Raw genomic sequence first — 22,106 nt, 5'->3', positions numbered from 1 at the left:
GTAGAACCTCTATGCTGCCCTGTTACTTAGGGCAGCATCCTCCCTTCTGGCAGAATGTTGGTTGCCAAAGAGGGCAGAGCGCAGAGCCGGACGCCCCAGAACCTCGGAGTTTCTGCCTGCTTGCAAAGGCATGCAGCACGCCAGGCAGCTGAAATCCAGCACCATGCTCACTTCCCTTCCGGCTGAAACTGGCAGGGAGACTGGCTCTTAATGAAACAACCAGGGATACGTTCTAAACCAGCCAGGTAGGTCACTGGAAAAAAAGGCACGTTCCTAGCCAAGGAGCAAGGTGGTTGTTTGGCCACCGGTGTGAATGTGGAAAGGCTTCAGCTAAATCAGCTTATTTTTCTTCACGTTTGCAAAAACAAACAGCTGAGCTCCCCACTGCAAAGCCTATGCAAATTTAGACTTTGTGCATCTGAGCCTGTGGCTCTGAAAGTCAGCTGAATGTCCCTGGAGCTGCTCCTAGGACCCGATCAGAAGTTTGCAAGGCCTTCGGCAGTTCTTAATTCCAGATCTGCAGAGTATATGGCTGTACAGCTTGGTCAGTCCAAGAACATCTCGAGAAGGTGACTGAACGTGCTTTGGCCCATGGCGCAGTCCAGAACAAATGTGGCAACCTGGTGCAGCTCAGCAGACAGGCCCCTCAAGTTGGACACAGTCAGTCCCAAATGCAGCCAAGCAGTGAACTGGAGCTGATAGCCACCTGCGGGGGCTGGGGAACCTCAGCAGAGGGGCCATCAGGAGTATGATCATCTCTGGGGCTTCAGGAGACTCCCAGGACATCTTTCTCACACTTGGGGATGATTCTCCAGCCCTGCTTTGACCTCTCTTCTGGCTGCTAGTTGCCATGCTCTGTGCGAGGCGACATGGCTTTGCATTCCCCGGTCTCTAAGCATGGTGCAAAGCCTTTCTCACTCCCATCAGTAGATGTCAGCTGGGAGCTGGCCCTGCCCCATCTTGCCAGTGGTGTTGATTGTCTTTTTATAGTCAGGGGTCTGAGCTGAGGAGCATGCAGATCACAACCACTAGTTATTAGCTCACCCCTTATTAACGGCACTGTCATTGTTAGTAGATTCAAGCTCTTTGTATCAAATCAGTGTTTGCACTGCAGTCAGTAGTTCACACTTGAGGTTCTCTAGCTGGAGACCCAACAGGGTCGTTGTAGATCGTGGAGGGTCATAGTGATGCGCCAACGTCTTTTATACTGACAAAGTTTTTCAGGGGTTCCTGCAGTCATCAGATGTGTATAACCCATAGTCTTGGTTTGCATGTAATACACACATCCTTCCATGTTATGTAACTGAACGGCAGTGATGCTGCTGCCTTGTAACCCTAAGGTTGTATGTTCTTGTGGACCCAACAGTAGTTGGGTGCCAGCCTCTGGACCACATCCATCTCTGGGAGTCCTTCACGTGCTCTCTCTCTGCACGTACTTTTCCTTTCCTCCCTGCAGTTCCTTTCCCCTTCTGACATAATTGATAGGCTCCCCAAAAGCATTTGCAGGCTGCCTTGTAGAAAGCAAACAAGCGTGTCATTATTCTCTGCAGCTCGCAGTACCTGAGAGCCTGACTGTGCTCTTCCTGCAGTTGTTGCTGCGAGTCAGACAGCATGGACTTAATTCCTATCCCCACATAGGCCCACTGTGTTGTTACACTGTAAGTGTTACAGTCCAAGAAAAAACTGTGCAGAGTATAATGTGGCTTCAGGGAGTGTGTCTTGTGTGCTGTCTTCAGGTTTAGACCATCTTCAAGGCTGCTGGAATCAGTGTGCTATTGTACTGAATTCACATTCTGCTTCCAGGGGACTTGTGCTCACCTCACTTCTCAGAGAAGTTCTACCAAACCAAAGGTAAAAAGTCCCTGAGCATACAGGCAAACACAGTGCTGCTGAGCTGGAGACAGGGAAATGAGCCGTGGTGTTTGCAGAGCAGCACAGCTACAGGCACCTTGCACCACAGCCTGTCTTATGTGCCAGCAGGTGAAGGAGCAGTTCTGTCACAGGAAAGAGGACACGGGAGGAAGGAGGAGGAGGCGATGCAGCAAATATCCCTCCTCAGATTCAGGACGCGGTGCGTCAGGAACAGTGGTTGACCCAGTTGCACCGAGGATTCAGGTTGTCCTGAAGGACATCTGTCGTGGCATTTGGAGGATCCTGTTGTTGCTTCCCACCTTTATTTTCTTATTTAATCTTTCACCATCATCCTTCTGGGCTGCAGGCAGGGTCAAGGCTGGTGGCAGGGCTGTGGGTTCCGTTGTGGCCTCAGAGAGCCACCTTCCTAGGCGCTGTGTCCGGGGAAATACGGGACACTGAGTGCCATCAAGTGAGACTTTGCAGAGAGGGGCACAGGAGCAGTGCTGTGCTGGGTGAGTGCGGAGACAGCACAGGGTGTGCGTGTTTCTTTGGTGAATATAAATGAGCGCATTTCTGTTAGCACCACAATGCAGCGTGTGCATGGGGCCCTAATGAAAAGGCAGGTAGCTGGGAATGTAATCACACGCCAGACTGTCAACAGCAAACCCTGTTTAGGCTGGGTGCTTTCCTTGGGGTTGCTTTCCATGGGTAAGAAAAGTGCCAGGCTCTTGAGGCGTTGCAGTTATCTGTGGGGGCCTTCACTCTCATGGACCACATACCCGGATTTCTCCTGCCCTGAAGCATACAGCCTCCTTCCTCTTCTGATGCTACATAGGCATAAGAGATTTCACCCTCAGAGCCCTGCAGAAGTTCGTCTGTGGGAGCAGCCATGCTCCTATCTGCAGGGTGCCAGGTGTGCTGTTTCAAGCCCTGCTCCCTGCAATCATCAGCTGTAGAAGAGAGTTCAGGACACGTCCTGAAGGATACTGAATGTTTCAGCTCCCCATGAATGCAGAGGCTTAGTAGACACAACAGCTCAGAGCAGGGAGTATATGCAGAGAACGACTGATCCACTTCCTAGCTACTGTTCATGGAGAAAGACCCCTGAGCTAAGGAAGGCTGAATGTACTAATCTGGGTTGCAGTCACTCCTGGATCACGATGACACCAAGCCTGGAGCTAGCAAAGCTCTTCTGGGCCGCAGCTCACCAGATTCAAGCTGGTGCCAGTGTCACACTGGAGTGGGGGGGATCCTAAACAGATCCTCAGCACCCCCACCAGCACTGCACCCACACAGCACCGGGATTGCAGAGGGAGAAAGTGATTCCCACCCTGGAAAGATGCTCATGAGTTTTCACTGGGCTTGGTCTCCTCACCCATGTCACTTCACTGTCACCACTTCCAATACTGGCATCTTTAAAATCCTTTTGGCTGATGGAGAATGCAGCAGCTTCCAGCAGTGGTCCCTGAAGTTGGGAAGGACATACTGGGGAGTGCTGTGGCTGAGATGCCGCTGCCACAACAGTGAGCAGAGGCACGTCTTTTCCTCTCCCCCTCTTCCACACTCCTTGTACTTCTGACTCCCTTTTTTGACCATGCATGACATTAGCAGCTGTTGTTAGATAATCACAGGTGCATGGGACGTCAAGGCAGCTGGCAGAATAAACACGTCGTCTCTTTTCCTTCCCCTGTCTGGTTCTGCTCAGGTGCTACCACCGGGCAGTTCTGATGGGAACGTGGCCTACCATGCACAGCAGGTTTCTCTGGAAGCCCCAGCACCAGGAGTAGGGTGAGGATTTCAGTCGTCCCCTTTCCTAAATGAGGATTTTTTCCTCTTGGTGGCAATAAAATATGCTTCCAAACGTGCCTTCCAGTGGGCCAAAGAACAGGCATAAAGGGGGTTTCAAATTCTGTGGTTTTATGTACAGTTTTTAAGCTGACTGTGCCATTTTGAGGGCATAGCTAGGTACATTTATACCTGAGGGCTCTGCGGTGCTGCACTGCCAGCTTATACGGACTGAGATGCAGCCATGGTGTGAACAGGGCGAGCACAGCTCAGACTGACCCCTATCTTGCAGACAAACGTGTGTCCCTAAGCAGCTGGAGTGCAGTGGGTCTGGTGCTCACTGATGGTGCAGTGTTTGTGCTGATCACAAAGAGTTTCCAGCAGCAGCCTATGCTACAGGTGGCTAGGAAAGAGTGAGGCATCCTGCCCTGGTGTCCTTTCTCAAGGGCTCAAAAGGACTTTGAGATCTGTGGATCAGGAAGACCTGTGTGATTATCTGGTCAGGGCTGATGCTGCAGAGCAGGTGAGGGCTGGAGCCACATGTGTAATGTGCCAAGTCCATTTCCATTCATTCTGTTGCTTCACACTTAAGCAAAATGTCCTCTGCGGACCCTCTGAGCATTGGCTGGCTGTTGTGCCAGCCCAGACCCAGACAGCCACTCAGCATAGCACCAGCAGCCTGACCTCTGTGTCTAGTTGTCACCCGTATGGCAGTGCTCTGGCTTCTCATGCCATATGCATAAACAGCTGTTCAGAGATTGGCTTTATATCCCACTCTGAGCAGCTGGTGGATGCAAGTCAACACGCACCGATGCCCAGGACCCTTTCAAAGGGCACGCAGAGGAGTGCAGAGCTGTGCTACTAGCTCTCACCTGACAGCACAGAATGGGGTGGGAGGAGGCTGAGCCAGCCTCTGTGGGGTGCTGGCCCTGGAAAAGGGCAGCCCTACAGGCTGATGAGGGGAGGGACTTGGGTGTGAGGGCATGGATTTGGATATGAGGGCATGGATTTGCCCTCCAGGTCCATTGAATGCTTCTTGAATCTTGAATGAGGCACTTAGTTCTAAAGCTTTGCAAGGCAAGGATGGGACATCCTGTCCCATGACAAAATGAGAAATGAAAGATCTTCCAAAAACTACAGGATAATCAGCCACAGCAGGGTGGCCATTTCAGCTCCTAGAGGGACAGTGCTGTGTGCAAAGAGCTGCAGGTGAGAGGTGGTTACAGGGATACTCAGATGTCAGGGCTCCATAGCATCCCAATGTTGTCTTCTCTTTGGTGATGCTTCTGCTGATATGTCGGCTCATTCTGCCTGGCAGTACATTGCATTTAACGGTTTGCAGCGTAAGATGCCCTGATGATAAATAGTTTCAAAGGCAAGAGTGCAGAGGGCTCAATATATCATCATCTTGCTATTAACACAGAGCTTTAGGTGCCAAAAGAGCAGCTCTCCTGGCACACTTTCAGGGCTTCTATGTCAGACCTGCATCCCAGCTGCAGCTTTGTCAATGATGCTTTTGAGCTGTACTCACTCAGGTGCAGCATGTGAACAAACCACAGAGCAAAGCTATTAATGGGATTCTCAGCCCAGCCTGGCCCAAATGTTATTCCTGCTCAATGACTCCTCAGATTAGCTCAAGACCAGGGATTAAAGGTCCTGTGGATTCCAGTCTGGGGCTGGTCAAGGTGAGGAGTCACTTCCTACCATTGTTATCAGCAAGGCTGAGCCAGACATGGCCTACAGGCACCACCAAGCATGTGAGGGCAGTTCCTGTGTGGATAGCTGTGGGGTTATGGGTGCACGAACAACCCCATCCTACTTCTGAGGCTCAGAGCATCCTTGGTACCCTCCCTGAGCATCTTTGGTACCCAGCTTCCATGCCCTCCGGGATCTGGCCCCAGCACTGTTGGTTCACTCTCTGGCTGGTCAGTCTGGATCTGGATCACATGCACACAAAAGGATGCAATGCACAGGAAAAACAAAAGAAAGGGCAGACTTTGTGGTTGTTCCTATGTGATCAACTTGTGTCCCTCCCTTTCCCTGCTAGTGACCCTTCTGTGAATCATCCCACTGTCATTAGAAAGTCTGTGAAGAAAACTCCAGTGTGGTGTTTATGGTACTTACTGGGCGACGTGAAAAATCAAGCGTGCCTTCTCAGAGTTCAGGTGCCACACTCATACAGTTAAGACATACATATGCAATACGTTTCCCAGAAACAGAAACATATTCATTACTTTTCAATAACTCATTAATATATGCTAAAATCCTTCAAACATGCGTGATGCAGGCCTTTGGTGGCTTTTCAACCCCCTACTTCATCCCCTTTATTTCAGCTTCAGCTTCTTCATAGTGACCCTTGGGCAACTTTCAGCTGTTTTTCCCCAGTTTAGTAAATTTCCATTGCTTGTTACACCATAATGAGCAACTTTTTATCTTGGTTCACTATAACTCAAAACAATTTACATGAAACCCAAGAAGAGTCCTCGCACCTGGCGGCTCCCAGTACATACTGTGCAGATCAGAAGTGGTCTTTTTGGTGCCAGTGAAGCACAGAATAAGACTGTTGGGCCTTCACACACACCAAGCAAAGCCAAACTGGAGAATTTTATTGAACTAGCAGACATCAATTCCTTTTGCTAAGCTAATATGTTGGTCCTTAAAATAATACGTATCGATCCCCGTTGCTAAACAGACTGTATCACCGTAACAGATCTTGTGCAATCTCTGGGTTGTCTCCTTCAGTCCACACACTTCCCCTACATGTTCCACAGAAAGGCCCAGGCAAGGTTTGTCACTGCAGCAAAGGACTGATTGCACCACTGGGATGGTTTGGGGTGCAGAGGTGTGTAAATATGTGGGAATATGCAGGCATCACAGTAGTCCTGTCTTTGTGACCTTTTGGCAAAGTCTGTATTGGGAAATCAGTGGGAGGGAAAACAGTGTTTGCAGATGCCTAAGCTGAGACCACTGTGCTCGTTAAATAGGACGGGTTTGGAATGACGCAGCAGACTTGGGAGTGTGCCTTATGTCACCCCTACTGAATTCCTGTCTCTGAATACGGGAATAATACCTTCAGCATTGCATTTCTCCTCACTAGACGCAGCACAAATGATCACATTAGCCCCTAGAGAGCCCAAGGCCCTGCTGTGCAAGTCATAAATTCATATTCAGAGACTCTTTCAGTCCCAAATGGCTTATGAGCTATCCTAGTAAGTCAGATAGAAGAAATATTATAAGCCTTGCTTTGCAGGCAGGGAATTGAGGCACCAAAAGGTCGAAATGACTTAACTGGGTTTTGGAAGGGAGGCTCGCCAGCACCAGAGCATTCCCTGGAAGTAGGTATGACCACTCAATATGCACCTCATCCAAAGCAGTTGGTGGCACAAACTGGGCCCAGAACCAACGGGATTGGCATTCACACTGCCAACCCAGCTCCAGTGTGTCCCCACGTCCCCCTCGCTGCGTGAGGTCAGTGGGATGGAGGCAGCCCTGCAGGGAGCTGTGCTCCATTCCTGTGTGCAGGGGCTGCCCTGCTCCAGGCAGGCTGCACAGAGGCCACCTGGACCAGCACACAGGACACTGCTAATTTTTGCAGGGAACTGATGTCAAAGTTAGAAAAGTAGCTAATCTGCCAGCGTGAATGAAATTTGTCAAAGCAGCCCATATTGCTGCAAGCCCCCTGCGCCCATTGGCACACGTGGAAGGGAGATTCTTGCAGAGGTTGGTTGTGCAGTGCTGATTCTCCCCTGCTTGCAGCTGTCACCTAGGCACTCGTAGGGCTTTCTCAACTTATTTATCTCCCACTTTTTTGCTTTTCCTTCTTATGGGTTCTTTCAGTGTCTCTAGCACATTGCGTTGCAGCCTGAGGAATTGTGTCAGTAGCTGGGCTGTGCTTGCTTGCATATATGTGTACATGTCAGCACGTGTGCACGCGCATGTATGCATGTGTGTGTGTTCAGAAGGGAAGGGATAGCCCCATAGCGCGGGCAGTCCAGCCTGCTACCTTGCTGGTGCTTCTACTGACAGTGTGTGGGGTTTGGATGAGGACACGGGGAGCGGGGATGTGAACTTCCATGTGGGCATGTGTGTGTGCAGTGCATGAAGGGGAGGTGAGCTGAAGGAGGGCTGCTGGTGGCGAGGGCTGCCCATGCTCACAGCTGGCCGGGCTGAGACCTGTGCGGGCGGTTGGCATGGGAGGTGTGAAGCTCCCCGGTACCCCTGGGAGCTGCATTCCTCAAGAGATCTGTCATGCTGGCACCTTAGGTGGGAGACCAGAGTTAGTCCTGGCTTCCTCCTTTCTCTGACATGGGCAGGCTTAGTCATCCTGCGGGTGGACCCAGGCGCCGTGGGTTTTGTCAGACTTTGGAGAAGGTCTGCAGAAAGCTTTGAAGGTGTTTAGGAAACAACTTGTGTCTGCATACATAAGAGACCAGGAAAGTCAAAGTCAGATGCCCGGACATCACATTTGGCTTTCTAGACAGAGTCTGATGATTCTGAAAGCACTATATGCTGAGATCTTTTTGCTTCTCCCTGATTTTACAGGCTGTTTGGCACGCTGTCATGCCACTGCAATCAGAAGACCATGGCTTTGTTACTTAAAATACAGAAAATCAAGCTGGGTTTTCACATGGGCCTGCTGCCCTGGAGTGGCAGCAATTGGAGCCCACACTGGTACTGTGGGCTGAGAAGTTCACACACACTGGTCAGGTTCTTCCTGCGTTTGTGAATGAATAAATCAGCTGCTGCCACCTAAACCAGGAAAAAAGCTTTGTAAATTTCCTGTAGAAGTCCTTATTTTTTCTGGAGGAAAGATATAAGGAGCTTTAGCAGTAGTGGTGAAAGGAGGTGCTGGGATGGCTCAGGATTTGGATTGCTTACAAGAGCAAGTAGTTGTGAATCCCAGTTGTGCAGGTGGTGCTGGGTGGATTTTCAATACATCTGCTGCAGTGTTTGGACAAAAGGGCCTTGGTGGCTTATAATCTCCTTTCCCTACGAGGATTTCATGTCTCAGGTTTGTCTCAGAGAGCATCCATTGCCCCTCCCGTGTTTGCAGGAAGCCCAGGATTGCTTCTGATAATCCCTTTCAGTCTTGTTTGATCTGTGTTTCTTTGGGACCAAGCAAATGTTTGTCTTAGTGGCTCTCCATAAATATTAAATACGTAAATCTTAAATTCTTCTGAAGTTGTTCTCTGGTATGGCTGAGAGCGTCACTTAATACCTGGCTGATCTCCTGCCCCACAGAGATCATTATCAGGGCTGCAGGAACATGATTCAGGCATTGTTGTGCTCAGGAGCAGAAGTGCTGTGCCCAAAGAGTGGGATGTCAGAATGCTCCACACTGGGGTAAGTCTGAGGCCTCAGACGCAGGGGCAGATATGCCTGAGTGGAGGAGAATAGCCCTGCCACGAGCTCCTGGATGGATGCAAAATGCTCAGATCTAGACATGACAAACTCAGTGCAACAGCCACGCTGCCGGGACTGCTCCCAGGCACCCAGAGAGATGTCAGCTCACCCAGTTCCTGAGGCAGAGCTTAACTGCCCTCCGTTGTGATTTTCACAACAAGAGCTGCCCAAGGCTGCACGGGGAACTGTGCCCAGGACTGCAGCCATCACTGCCGCAGTGTTTGAGAACCAGCTGCCCAAATGGATCAGCATATGGGGCCAGACAGCTGAGTTTTCCTCCTGCCTCCCACTTCCACGTTCTCTGAGCTTTGGCTCAGCCAGTTTCCCATTGCCCAGAGGAGAAGGAAAGTCCTCATGAAGGAAAGCCCTCTGGTACAGCCGTGGTGTCAGCCTGCCCCTGCTCCTGGCAGGATGCATCTCATAAGGGCTTGTCAGCCCTCACAGGGCCTTATCCCTGGGAGCTGGTGGGGGAGAGGTGATGCTTTTGCAGAGGGCGGTCAGCTGGTGCAAACTGTGCTGGCCTTGCTCACAGATGTCTGCGGGGCACACCAGTCCAGCGCAGCTGCCTGCCTGTCCCATCTTGTTTTACGTCTCAGAAACGAGGACACAAATGACCGAGAATGAGATTTTTAATGCTGAAGGGAGACGGTGTCAGATGAGGTCCTTTTTGAGGACATCTGCAGTTGGGCATGACAGCATTCCCACAGGCACTACTCCAGTGGTACCTGCTGGGTAAGACTGCATTTGCCCTCTGCACTACTGCTGTCTAAGCACAGTGTGGAGCCCACAGCACCGAAGCATGCCGACAGCCTGCCAGTGGGACGGAGCATCCTGCTACTGGAGAGCTTGGGGCTGGGAGGCAGCACTTGTCCCAGGGCCGTGATGTTCTCAAAGCATGGGGAGTCCACAGTCTGATGAGGTCTGGTGATCCCACCCCAGGTGCTCTCCTGGTGTAGCGCCCAAATTGTTGGACTTTGACCCGTTTCGTTCTCAGTTTGAGTGTGAGTCATAGAGAGAAACCTCTGTGATTTGTCTCTGCTCTTGTTATTATTATTTTTTTGCTGCTGGTCAATTTTTATGTGCTTTGTTTGGTTGCCTCTCCTTCCTTGTAGCCATGGCTGAACATGTTGAACGCAGACTGGAGCACTCCACAGTGGTAGTTTAAGTTCAGCCATTTGGTGTTTCTCCAAAACCCTCTCCATGCACGTCTCATTCACACCTCCGCCCTCAGGTAGGGGCATCTCTGGAGCTGAAGCCATTATGCTCACAGGGAGCAAGGGAAGGGCACACGGGTCTGACTAAAGTCCAAGTGCTGGGTGGTAGCTATAGGGATGGAAGGGAAGCAATAACCTTTGTGCACAGCTAGGGAAACCTCTCAGTGCCGTTGGGGGGAATTTTGTGCCACTCTGCAGAGCACAAGACTCACGCACAGGGCAGAGCTCTGCTGCTGCTTGCGCTGATATATAGTGTAGCCCTACAGCATCACCCCAAAATGCCACTGCCTCATCTTGTATTGCAATCAGCTGAATGAGCACAGGGAGCTGGAAGCAGAGCTGCAGCTTGCACCAACAGGCAGCTGATGTGCCTCCGAGGCAGGTAGCATGTAGTCCCCTGCATCATGACCAGAAATGCTGGTTTTTTTCTTCAACATATGAACATTGTGTGCAAATCAAGTGCCTGGGTTGCCACAGCCAGAGAGTACAGATGCAGAGGTCATGGGGAGAAAGCATAGCTGGGGGTGATCCACCTGCAGGAGGGCAGGGGACAGGGGAGGCATGCAGTTGCAGCAGGCTGCTGCTGGCACCTGGCGACTCAGGCAGAGCTGTTGGGGTTAGCAGTGCTCAGTCTGCTCTGTCCCTTTTCTCCCACCCCCATTACATGGGGATCCGCAAAGCAAAGGGGATGGAACATGAAGAAAGGCCAGTGCAAGCAAGCAGTAAGTGAAGTCTAGCAACTACTCGGTGTTGCTCTGGGGCCATTGCATAATTGACGAACATTTCTACCAGGAGGACACTTGCACCGGCTGTTGATGCTTTGTACCATTGCTTAGGGGCAACAGGCCTTATCTTTCACTAGGCCCTGCAGATTCTTTGCCCAGTTCAAATGTGGGTCATTCATCAGATAGCAAGCTCCTAGAGCCGGGCTATGGGGAGTGGCCATGGGGAGTTTCCTCTCAGAGGTTCAGGTTATCCCCAAACAGTGCATATGGTCCAGCTATCCAATCTGGCCGTCCCCATCTGGATATTTCCAACCCCAAATGTGTCCTCCAGGACCACTAGATTTCTTCAAGCTCCCTGCCTGTCCCAGCTGAGCGGTGTCCTTCTGACCCATTGCTTTGGTCTTTGAACTTTGGGTCAGCTCTGAGCAGTCAGCTCAACGCGGTGAGGGCAGTCAGTCCCATCCCCTAAGGGTTACTTCCTTCCCTTTCTCATCCTCTGCCTCTTTGAGTGATGAAGAGCCCAGCTCTGTCACTGGCTCAGCAGAGGTGAAGGCAAAACAAGGCACTGAGATCCCGTGGCTACAGTCCTTCTCTCAGCTGCTGAATGTTTGCACAGTCTCTTGATGGAGCACAGCTCTGAAGGCAGGGCTGGATGCATTTGGTGCTGGGATTCATCTCACAGGAGGGGATATTATAGGATAAATAGTAGAAGAAAAAGCAAGCTATCTCTGGGCTGCTGTCAGCTGAGCTGACACCTTGAATTAGTGTGTGATTGGTGCAGGGCCTCCTGAAGGAACAAGAACTGAGTGTACTGGAATCCATCTCTATATGCAGGAGAACCACAAAAAAAACCCAGTTTTCTATCAAGTGCATTTGTGTCTGTGTGAGATGGGTCCGGGCCATCTTCAAAAACTGTAGCAGGCTTTTTCCAGCCTTATCCAGGCAAACCTCCCAGAACTAGACGTAGCCATCTTCAGAACAATTCTGCGAAAGGACTGTAAGATCTTATGCAATTGGATTGTCTTTCGAGACCTGTGGGCAGACAAGTGGGAAGATCCTTTAATCTCTGTTTTTGGCCTTTGAATGCTACCATGTATAAAAAAATAGCAGCTATAATTTTAGGCAGAGCAGACAGTGATGCAGTCAGACCAGTCCAACTGAGCACATCCCCTGTGAAATCAGAAAGGCTTGACTTCAGCTATCCCAGACCCCTCGGGTTACACTGAAGTTGTAAGCTTGGAGAAGTCCAGGAGATGAGACACAGAAGACAAGGAGCAACACCAGCTGCCCCCAAGTAGCCTGGCCCCCACCAGCTCCAGAGGCAAACACAGCATGGTTCTGTAGATAGATGCGTGTCGTTTGGCACAGAGGCTTCACTGCAGCCAGTATCCTTTCTGACAGCTGTCTGCAAGGAGTACTGAGTATAAGTCACACCTTACAGGACCATTTATTGGGATTCTGGCATGCAGTGATCCTGAGAAGGATCTGGGGGTCAAGGTAGAGGAAGTATTGTACACAAACTCCCAGTGAGGCCAATCCTAAGAAGAGTAGTATCAACCTACAAAACCCAAGGATGCCAGGCTTTTTATGCTGCTGAAAGAAAGGAAATGCAGCAGTGTCTGCTGATGCTTTGTAGGGTAAACAGTAAAGAAGAAAGAATTCAACTAAAGGTCAAAAGAAATGGTGCAACGTTTGGAGATTTTCAAGTTGGGAAGTAATACAGAAGCACAGGTGAGCACAGGAGGTGTTGCAACTCCTTGTAGAGGGAGCAGGGCTGTTAAACCCAGGGGCTGCTTTCATCTCTTCTCTGTGAGGTGTAATGGAAACAGAGAAATGAATCCCTTCCTTTATTAGGCTCTTTAAAATCTCTGTGGGCTGCATTTCTTTCTGGGTTTCAGATAGAACATTAAGAAACTGGAGACAGAAAATGCCTTTCAAAACAACAAGCACTGAGATATTTTACCCATATATTTTATTCCAGGCAGGATAAAGCATGTCATCACAAATTACAAGAACACAGCCAAGGTATTTGGTCTGCACAGCTTGGGACCACTGGCAGAGGACTGCCAGAAAGTGGGGGTTAGAAGGTGAAGCTAGCCATGGTCACAGCTACAAGTAGGATGGGCTCCTTAGATAACATCTTGGCCCAGCCCAGGATGTGGGCTTGTCACAAGTGTGGCTGGGTGGCATCCTCCCACAGGGCCTGCTGTGGGAGCAGAAATGGTCTCTCTTCTCCCTGAAGACTCCGAGGCTGAGAAGAACTCATGGAGCTCCCAGCACAGCTTATCATGTCGTTCTGGGTTTGTGCCTTTTTTGTAAACCAACGGGCCAGTAGGTATGCAACAGCCACAGCTGCACTTGGTTTCTTAGGGTGGATTTCAAAGGCTGCGAATCCTCTGGGTCTGAAGATGCAAGATGAGCACCTCCTCTGCTGGGCAAGAGGAGAAACTCTTGCCAAGAATGGGGTCAGGCTGTAGCATATAACACTGTGAGGGTGCCCTGGGCAGCACGAGCACTCGTGAGGCAGAAAGCATGGTGGCCACCGACCCACTGACCTCAAGAGGGGCTGCAGAAAACTGTGCCGTTCTCCCTTGAACACTGAGGCCATATTGTGTTGTTGCTTTGTGAATTCATAGCGCCAGGATGATCGTTCTTCAGCAGGAATAAATTTCAGCAATAAGGAGAGGTAATTGCAATTAGAACTATTGTGCCACAATTAGAATGTTTGTTACAGAAGAGGCAGTGCCGATGGCGTGGGGGGGTTCATGTGAAGCCATACATGTCAGAGGAGACAGAAAGGACTGCAATTTTCCATTTGGCATTCATCAGGCAAGGAGAGGGTATCGAGGCAGGCTCCCCGTGGCATGCACACAGGAATCTGAGACTCAGCCCTGCCTTGTCATCTACTTGTGCCTGTCTCCCCCCTCCAATGCTTGCTGCTGGCTGGGGAAGCAATGCCTCACCTCTTCTTCTCAACTCAGAACCCAACACCAGCCTGCAGGCCTGTGAGCCTTGCTGCACCACGCCGTTCAGGAGGGACTGGAGGATGCCTTTGTGTGACGCCAGCAGGAGAGCTGGGAGAAGTGGAGTTTTTCAGCCTTTTTTTTTTTTTAAAGTAAGAATAAAAAAACACGACTCTATTTTTAAGACCATTTGAGGAGCTCACCTGCCACACTGAGCAGGTCGATACTGCTGTCATTTGAAGGCCAAATGCTTTATGTCAATACTTTCCTCCAGGATGCCTCAGCAGCACTGCCAGCTTCCTTTCATTTTAGTCTAATGTTATGATATTTATAAAATTTCATTGAAGCTGGCAGTGAAAACCTTTACTTCATCCCAAATTAATGTGTTGGGTTTTTTTTCACTTTCCAACTGACTGGGGAAAAGGAATGCTAATTTTAGTGCTACTGAGCTCTGCATTACTTTTTCCCAGCTTGTTGGTGTGTCCATGACCTCTGAACCTCTCCCACTGTGGGAAAAGCCACTAGGGATGCCAGACCCTCTGCAGCAAACTCTAAGGGGGTCCTTCCAGCAGACAGACAAAAGGGCCACTGCAGTGCAGTGCTGTGATCAGTGGCACAGTCTGGTTGGAGGCTGTAATTACAGGTGTTTGCCAGGGATCGGTGCTGGGTCCAGCCTCATTCAGTTTCTTCATCAGTGACCTGTATGAAGACATAAAGTCCACCCTCAGCAAGTCTGCTAGGGATACGGAGCTGGGAGGGGTGCCTGGTGCACCAGAAGGCCGTGCTGCCATGCAGCGAGAGCTGGGCAGACTGAGTTGGGCAGGGAGGAACCTGATGAGGTTCTGCAAGGGCAGGTGTAGGATCCTGCACTGGGAGAGGAATCACCACGTGTACCAGTGCAGGTTGGGGCTGAGCAGCTGGAGAGCAGCTCTGCAGAGAAGGCCCGGGTGTCCTGTGGATAACAGAGCCAGCAGTGGGCCGTGGTGGCCAAGAAGGCCAGCGGTACATTACAAAGAGCCTGGCCAGAAGGGGGAGGGAGGTGGTCCTCCCTCTGTGCTCTGCCCTGGGGAGGCCACATCTGGAGCACTGTGCCCAGTTCTGGGCTCCCCAGTTCAAAAATAACAGGGATCTCCTAGAGAGCCAGTGGAGGGCCAGAAAGACGATGGAGGGCCTGGAGCATCACCTGTGTGAGGGAAGGCTGGGAGCCTGGGGGCTGTTCAGCCTGGGGAAGAGAAGGTTGAGGGGGGATCTGATCAATGCTTATCAGTATCCATAAGGTGGGAGGCAAACAGATGGGGCCAGGCTCTGCTTAGCGGTGCTCAGAGACAGGACAAGGGGCAATGGGCACAAACTGGAACACGGGAAGTTCCATCTGAACACAAGGAAGAACTTCTCTGTAGTGTGTGCCCGAGTCCTGGCACAGGCTGTGCAGAGAGGTGCTGGGTTCTCCTTCTCTGGAGATATCCAAACCCACCTGGATGCTTTCTTGTTTGACCTGCTCTGGGTAACCTGCTTTAGGGAGATGGGACTGGGGAGCTCCAGAGGTCCTTTCCAACCCTTACGATTCTGTTATTCTGTGATTCTCCTCACAGAGGAGCTGGTCTTCATCTTCCATCATGTTCCATCATGGCAGTCTGTGCAGACGACAAGGCTCTTCTTCTTCCTCTCTTTCTGCTTCAGAATTACTCTCATACATTTCTGCAACACTGCCTGTTCTGCCCTCTGCTCCAGCTCCTCCACTCTCTGTCCACCCTCCAACGTGTGAGCACTCCAGCTCATTGCCTGGAACACATCTCCACTGACTCACGAAGCCTGCAGTGTTCAACAGGAAGAGTGGGGTAGCTGGCATGACCTGCCCGTTTTGCCTGTCTGGTATCTGTTGGCCCATCCTTTATGTTTATCAGGCATCTAAAATAAGAGTCATGTTAATATGTCCCTTCCTCCCAGGAGTGTTAGGAGGATTAATTAGTTAATGTTTGTACAGTGCTTTGAAGATAAGTGCCAAGCGGGATGATGACAGGAGCGCAAATGGATTCTTTCATCTTGTCTCCTTCCTTTTTTCACTCGGGCTGATGCTAACAGCCAACATGTTCTTCCTTTGCTAGGGCACCGGGTGGGGATAGTGTTGCCTTATGTGGCAGATCAGGGTGAAGAGACAGCGTTTGGGCAGGAATTAGCAGTGAGGAGTGAATAAAAGAAGAAAAGAGGAGGTGGACAGCTGGAGAAAGTACTGGGTTCAGCTCCCCTACAAGTCTGCAGTGCCCACTGCCCAAAACAGCAGCTGGGCAATGGACAGAAGAATTAAAGGAGTGCTTAGGGTGCAAAGATCATGGGGACCCTGGTTAGAAGTCCAAGTCCCAGACACCAGGCAAAGAGACCAGGGGAACAATAAGCTCAACACGCTGTTCCCGAGATCATCAGCTGCTGTGAACACCTCACCAACTGCAGCTCCATTTTCCTGTCCCAGTTTTGCCCAGGAAACCTGCATGGCTGCATGCAGGTCCCAGCATGGCCCAAGCAGTGAGCTGTGTCCCACAGCTCCATCCGCTGCCCACTGATTCACTGAGCAAGAACTATGCCCCAGGTTGGAGGGGGGATGGCAGCCCTGCCTTCTGGACATGACCCAGCTCATGCACAGTGGGCAAATTTGCTCTTTAGCAGCTCGGTGAAACATCTACCTTTGCACAGAGGAGGAAAGGTGAACCCTCCCTGTATGTCTGAGGCTGGAATGGCATTGGACATCTCTTGGGCAGGAGAGGGGATGACGTCTTACTGGTGTGAGGCTGGTGCCGGACCTCACGTGACCTCTCAAAACCCACCATCATCCCCACCTAGGAACAGGCCTTTCTTTTCCCAGTATGACTATCCCATCCAAAGTGGCCCTGTCCTGATGCTGCTCTTACCGCCGGCCGGGCGGTGCTGCCACATCCCAGCTCTGATGGTCAGTTTGGTCTCCTGACTCTTGTTCTTGGCTTCTGCCTCAGAAGGTTTTGGTTTAATTCTACTTTTCTTATAAGCCCCATGTTTGTACAGAGATGTGAAAAAAGGACTTAACTGGCACATATGGAGAACTGATCCAGGGTACTTCTGCCAAGCAGATCCCTTCCCAAGAGCTAGAGATAAGACATGCCCAAATGGTAGGACAGCACTGTTCTCTGGACTCCCACTCCTCACAGGGTTTGGGCCTGATAGAGCGGCAAGCAGAGGTGAATAAGGATGGAAAGGTACTCATGGGACAGATATTTCTGGGAAGCAGCCAGAGCCTAAACCACCCCAAGAGAACTCATAAAGTCATAGAATGGCTTGGAAGGAACCTTAAAGCTCATTGCTGTGCAAGTTAGCACCTGGACTTCTTCACACCATGCAGGTGCATGTGTTGGGAGGAAGGAACCTCCTGAGTCTGTGCTCAGAACGGCTGGCCTGGCTGTGCTATGAGCCCAGGGCTGCTGCTGGGCAGCTGCCCAAGCCGGGGCAGTGGGATGGCACCTGCACTGCTCACTTAGCCCAGGTCCCAGGGACAGGCGGGCAGGAGCACCAGCACCCAGCAGCCATGTGCTGTTGTTGCCCTGCTTTGCCATCCCACCTTCATCGGGGTTGCGGTTTAACTGTAGCAGGCAGCTCAGCACCCTGCAGCGGCTCTCTTGCTCTCGCTAGGTGGGAGGAAGGACAGAATGGAAAGGGAAAAGTTCGAGAACTCAGGGGTTGAGATGGAGAGGTACGAGGTAAAGCAAAAGCCGATGCACATGAAAAGCAAAACAAGGAATTTGTTCCCTACTTCCGTCTGCTGGCAGGTGTTCAGCCATTTCCAGGAAAGCAGGGCTCATCACTTTTAATGGTTTCTCAGGAAGACAAGCCCCGTTGCCCCCTCCTCCTTCTTTCCCTCGGTTTTATTGTTCAGCATGATGCCAAATGGCCACAGGAAATCCCTTTGGCCACTTTGGGTCAGCTGTCTTGGTTCTGCCTGCTCCAGCTTCTCGTGCACCTCCAGCTCACTGCTGGTAGGGCAACATGAGAAGCTGAAATGTCCTTGACTCAGTGTAAGCACTGCTCTGCAGCAGCTGGAACATGTCTGTGTTATTAACATTATTTTCATCAAAAGTGCAACACACCGCATCTTATGAGCCTCTAGGAAGAAAATTAACTGCCCCAGCCCAAACCAGGACAAGTGAGTGCTGAGACTTCAGTTGCTGAAATTTGGGTCTTATTAAAACTGTGTGATTTTGGAATCACTGGCCGCTTTTCATGACAGGTCCAGGATGTTTACTGTCAGCATCTCTTTCTGTGAGGCCAGTGCCCTTCACTCACCAACACCACACTTCCTCGTGGACAACTGAGCATCATGGAAAGGATGAGATGTTCTTGTGCTGAGTGGCAATGCAGGAATGAATTTCACCGACGTGGCCCCATTTCCTTATTTATTCCAAAATAAGCAAAAAGAAGACAGACTCTACTTGTTTCACCAAATTTCTTTTGGTCATTTATGCAAAAAGACCCCAAAAGCATCCAGCTCTTAGGAGCACAGCAAACGTCCTCATCCCAGTGCCCTTTAGGGGAAGATGAGGCAGAGTTTTCCTGCCTGAGTTGGACAAGTTCAGCACATTGGGCTTAAATTTCAGGCTAGAGAATTCCCAGCCATCGTGCCCTGGTCCTGGCTCCATCTGGTTGTACATCAATAGGTGATGAGCTACAGTTTTGTGTTTTGTGCGGGAATACATGTTGCAGCTAGTGATGTTAATTAAGTGGTAACTAGGCTGATGGAGATGTATTTTCCAGCTTCTTGCTAGAAACTGGTTATACACAGCTGGGAAATTGAAAATTGACCTCTGGCTCATTTTCTCTCTTCTCCAAAGCAGCAATTAATTATTGCAGCAGAAGCTATGGGACTGGCTTGTCCACACAGGGCTCACAGAAGTTGGACCTCGTCTCTCCATTGCAGACCCTGAACCAGGTGGTCAGGCCTGAGGATGGCTGGGGACAGCCTGGGGTGGTTTTCCAGTGCCTCTGCCTTGTCTTCCTCCTGATCCCCAGCCTAGGCATCCCCAGGGAAAGGCAGGCTGTTCACAGCCAAGGTGATCTCACAGCCTGAAAAGCAGGAACGCGATTTGCACAGGGGGCAGAAAGTGCAGCTCTGCAGTCACCGCAGTGCTCAGGGCATTCAACGCTACATCCCCTGCAGCTGTGTCCTCAGTGACTGGCAGAGCTCAGGAGAATTGGGTTCTTTTGCTGCTTCTGTGGCCAACCTTCCCTGTCCCGTGCCTTAGTTTCTCCTGAGTTCTGGTGAAGGTTTAAGTATGATGATGATTTGGGCACTTAACAAGGTTTACCTGTGTGCCACAGAAGAGGTCAGCAGCGCTCACTCCAGAACCAGTGGCTCCAGTTGGTAGAGCATGCCATGTTTTTCCAAGCCTGTGCAGCATGAACTGCCTCTTGACATGTTTTCCTCCCTTGGCTTTGCACACAGTGTTTCTGTCTGTGTAACACAGCAGGCTGGAGTGTGGGGACAGTGGAGCCCTGAGACCTACTTGCCTATGTGGAGCCTATGGGGCACTGCATGGACATCTGCCTCTCTCCAGGGCTGGGTGTGTGATGGGACTAACTCTGCTCCCACACTGCTCTCTGTCTGCAAGTGGAAGGATACTTCCAAGGAATGCAAGGAAGCAGCAGCTGCCTGGAACAGGACCAAAGGGCGTTAAAGGGCTTTACAGCACATCTTAGCACTGAGGGCCATAGGCTCCATCTACTCCCTGCTCAACCAGCAGCCTCGGCCAGCAGCCTGGGAAGGGAGACAGTAAGTGTCAGTCAGGCTTTGGGGTACTCTTAACCCTTGTGTTTCAGGTGGCCAGCAAACAAAGTCCCAGCCCACACACCGTCGCCTGGTTAGTGCCCCAAAACGACACAACAGTTGCTGCTAATGCTTTTATAATCTGCTTTCTTCAGGATGACTGTTCCCACAAGAAAGGGAGAGGGAGGCATGATTAATTTTCATTAGCCCTGTAAATAATAAGCTTGTTTCCGCTAGTTGTGCCCTGTAATTAGGGTTCTGGTTCCAGGGCCCTGCAGAAGGAAGCGGAGACTTGCGGGTGACTCACAGAGGGCGGGCAAGCAGCCATCCCTGGGAGTGGGTGGGAGTGAGGAGCAGGAGGGGAAAGTCTCCCCAGAGGAACTGCAGCCTGAGGTTGGCACATCTCCTTCAACCAAGCCATCATGAGAGCAAAACCTCTGATTTAGGGCGGGCAGCACCCAACCTGGACGGTTGGATGTTGAATATGATGGAAGGTGGTATCTGGAGTGTGGTGACACAGAGGTGAGGGGAGGTGCAGAAGTAGCACCTGTGTATTTGCATTGAAGCTGGTGCTGGAGAGCTAACAGCCATCAGCACCAAAACACATAACTTCTGTCTGTGAGCACAGGGAAATCATACTTGTGAACCACAGAGGAAAAAATGTGACAGCTGAGGGCACCACTGTGCGCCCACGTGAGGGACCACCGTGGAGGTGGGCCATCTCTGGGGGAAATGTGCAGCCTGGGGGAGCTCCACACCTGGGGGGAACAAGAGGGGGATCCCAAAGCACTTCTCTGGTGAAAGTTGCTTCAGAAAACCAATTGAAGATATAATGGTAGGAGAACCTGCAAGAAACACATTTTTCCTAAATTTGTGTGTGCAGTTCCCCCACCCAGTCTCTGGGAGCTGCACGCCTGTGGTTTGCCCTTCCGTGCTCAGCTGTGGACATCTTGTGCTCCTCCACGGAGCATTTGTGACAAGCAGACCCTGCCCTGTGCCGGGCGGCGGTGCCATGCACACCTTGAGGTCTGCTGCTCTCCCCCACAGGGAGTACACATCTCCCTCCCGCCCCCATTTTCTTTTTCCATAGCTTTCCCAAGGCTGCATGATTCCGTCTGTTGCTGGATCCCACACGGCCGCGCGCACCCTGCCAGCAGGATATGCGTGGACACAGGGCTGTGGCTTAGCCGCAGATGGAGGTGGCAAAGGAATGATTCCCGTAGCACTTGGCCACATGTGATTCATTCCCTTCACCCAACGTATCATTACTTCTTGGAATGCCTCTGTCCCTGTCTCTGAACGTCGTGTTTCCTGAGGTGACAGCTCCCCAGGGCAGCCGGTGGTTGCAGGACGTTAGGCCAGAGCAGAGGTGACACAGCCACTGCAACAGATGTAGTCAGAGCTGGCAGCATCTTTTAGAGCTGTAGCAGTCCTCAGGCAGTGCGTGGAGGGCAGGGGCAGCAGTGCAGAGGCATTGATGTCTCCACTGCCACGACATAGACATCACAAGGACAAACGTAAGAAAGTTACAAAAGGAAAAAAAGAAGATTGAAATAGATGCGGATGTTTCTGCCCACATGAGGGGAAAAAGCAGTCCCTGGGACCTCTGATAAAAGGTGATGTCTGAGGCATCGCCTTCATGGGGCACCCACAGGACTTTCCCATCCCAGTGTGCACATGATCCCCCCCCACAAGGCTTTCTGCTCTCTCTGGTGCTGCTTATGGGCTGTTGAAGTCTCACTGCCCCTCGGGTGGCCGAACCACCCCTGTGCACTGCAAGGCCACACAGCAGCCACTAGCGAAGGGCAGAGCTGCTTTCCAGGTGTGAGGAGATGCTGCCGTGCTGCTCACACCCACACAGAGGACATTTGCAGCCATGCACGCACATGTGCATGTTTCCTCTCCTGAGCTGGCCATTCTCTGCTTTGCAGCCCTTGTTCCAGCTGATGCAGAGGCTGCAGGCGGATGTTCCTTTTCCCTGTGTGTCTGGTGTTACTTCTGGCAGCATTCATGCTTTCCTTGGATGTGAGTAGAGAGGTGTCTGGGAAGGAACATGGATTCTTGCAAGAGGTGATGTCTGAGTGACAGAGCACTCAGTAGTGCACTCTTATGGATGGGACACACTTTCTCTTGGATTCATCTCAGGAATTAGGGGAGAGAGAAGCCTGCTAGAAAATGCCAGAGAAAAGTATTCACTGCATGGGAAAGGATGCTGCGAGCATCCTGCTGGCACCGAGGTTCTGTCTGTAGGATGGCGACCTGAGCCAGCGCCGTGTCTGTAACCTGTGCCAGGCTTCTAGGAGAGAGACTAACAGGCTGAGCAAATGCAGCCTGGTATTTCTCCTTCCATCCCCTGAGCTGAACTGTACCTGCATCCTTG

The sequence above is a fragment of the Centrocercus urophasianus genome, unplaced genomic scaffold (genome assembly GCF_019232065.1).
Source record: "Centrocercus urophasianus isolate 14NV4802_14NV808 unplaced genomic scaffold, USGS_Curo_1.0 seq_53, whole genome shotgun sequence".
Classification (NCBI taxonomy): Eukaryota; Metazoa; Chordata; class Aves; order Galliformes; family Phasianidae; genus Centrocercus; species Centrocercus urophasianus.
This window is presented reverse-complemented; position numbering follows the sequence as displayed.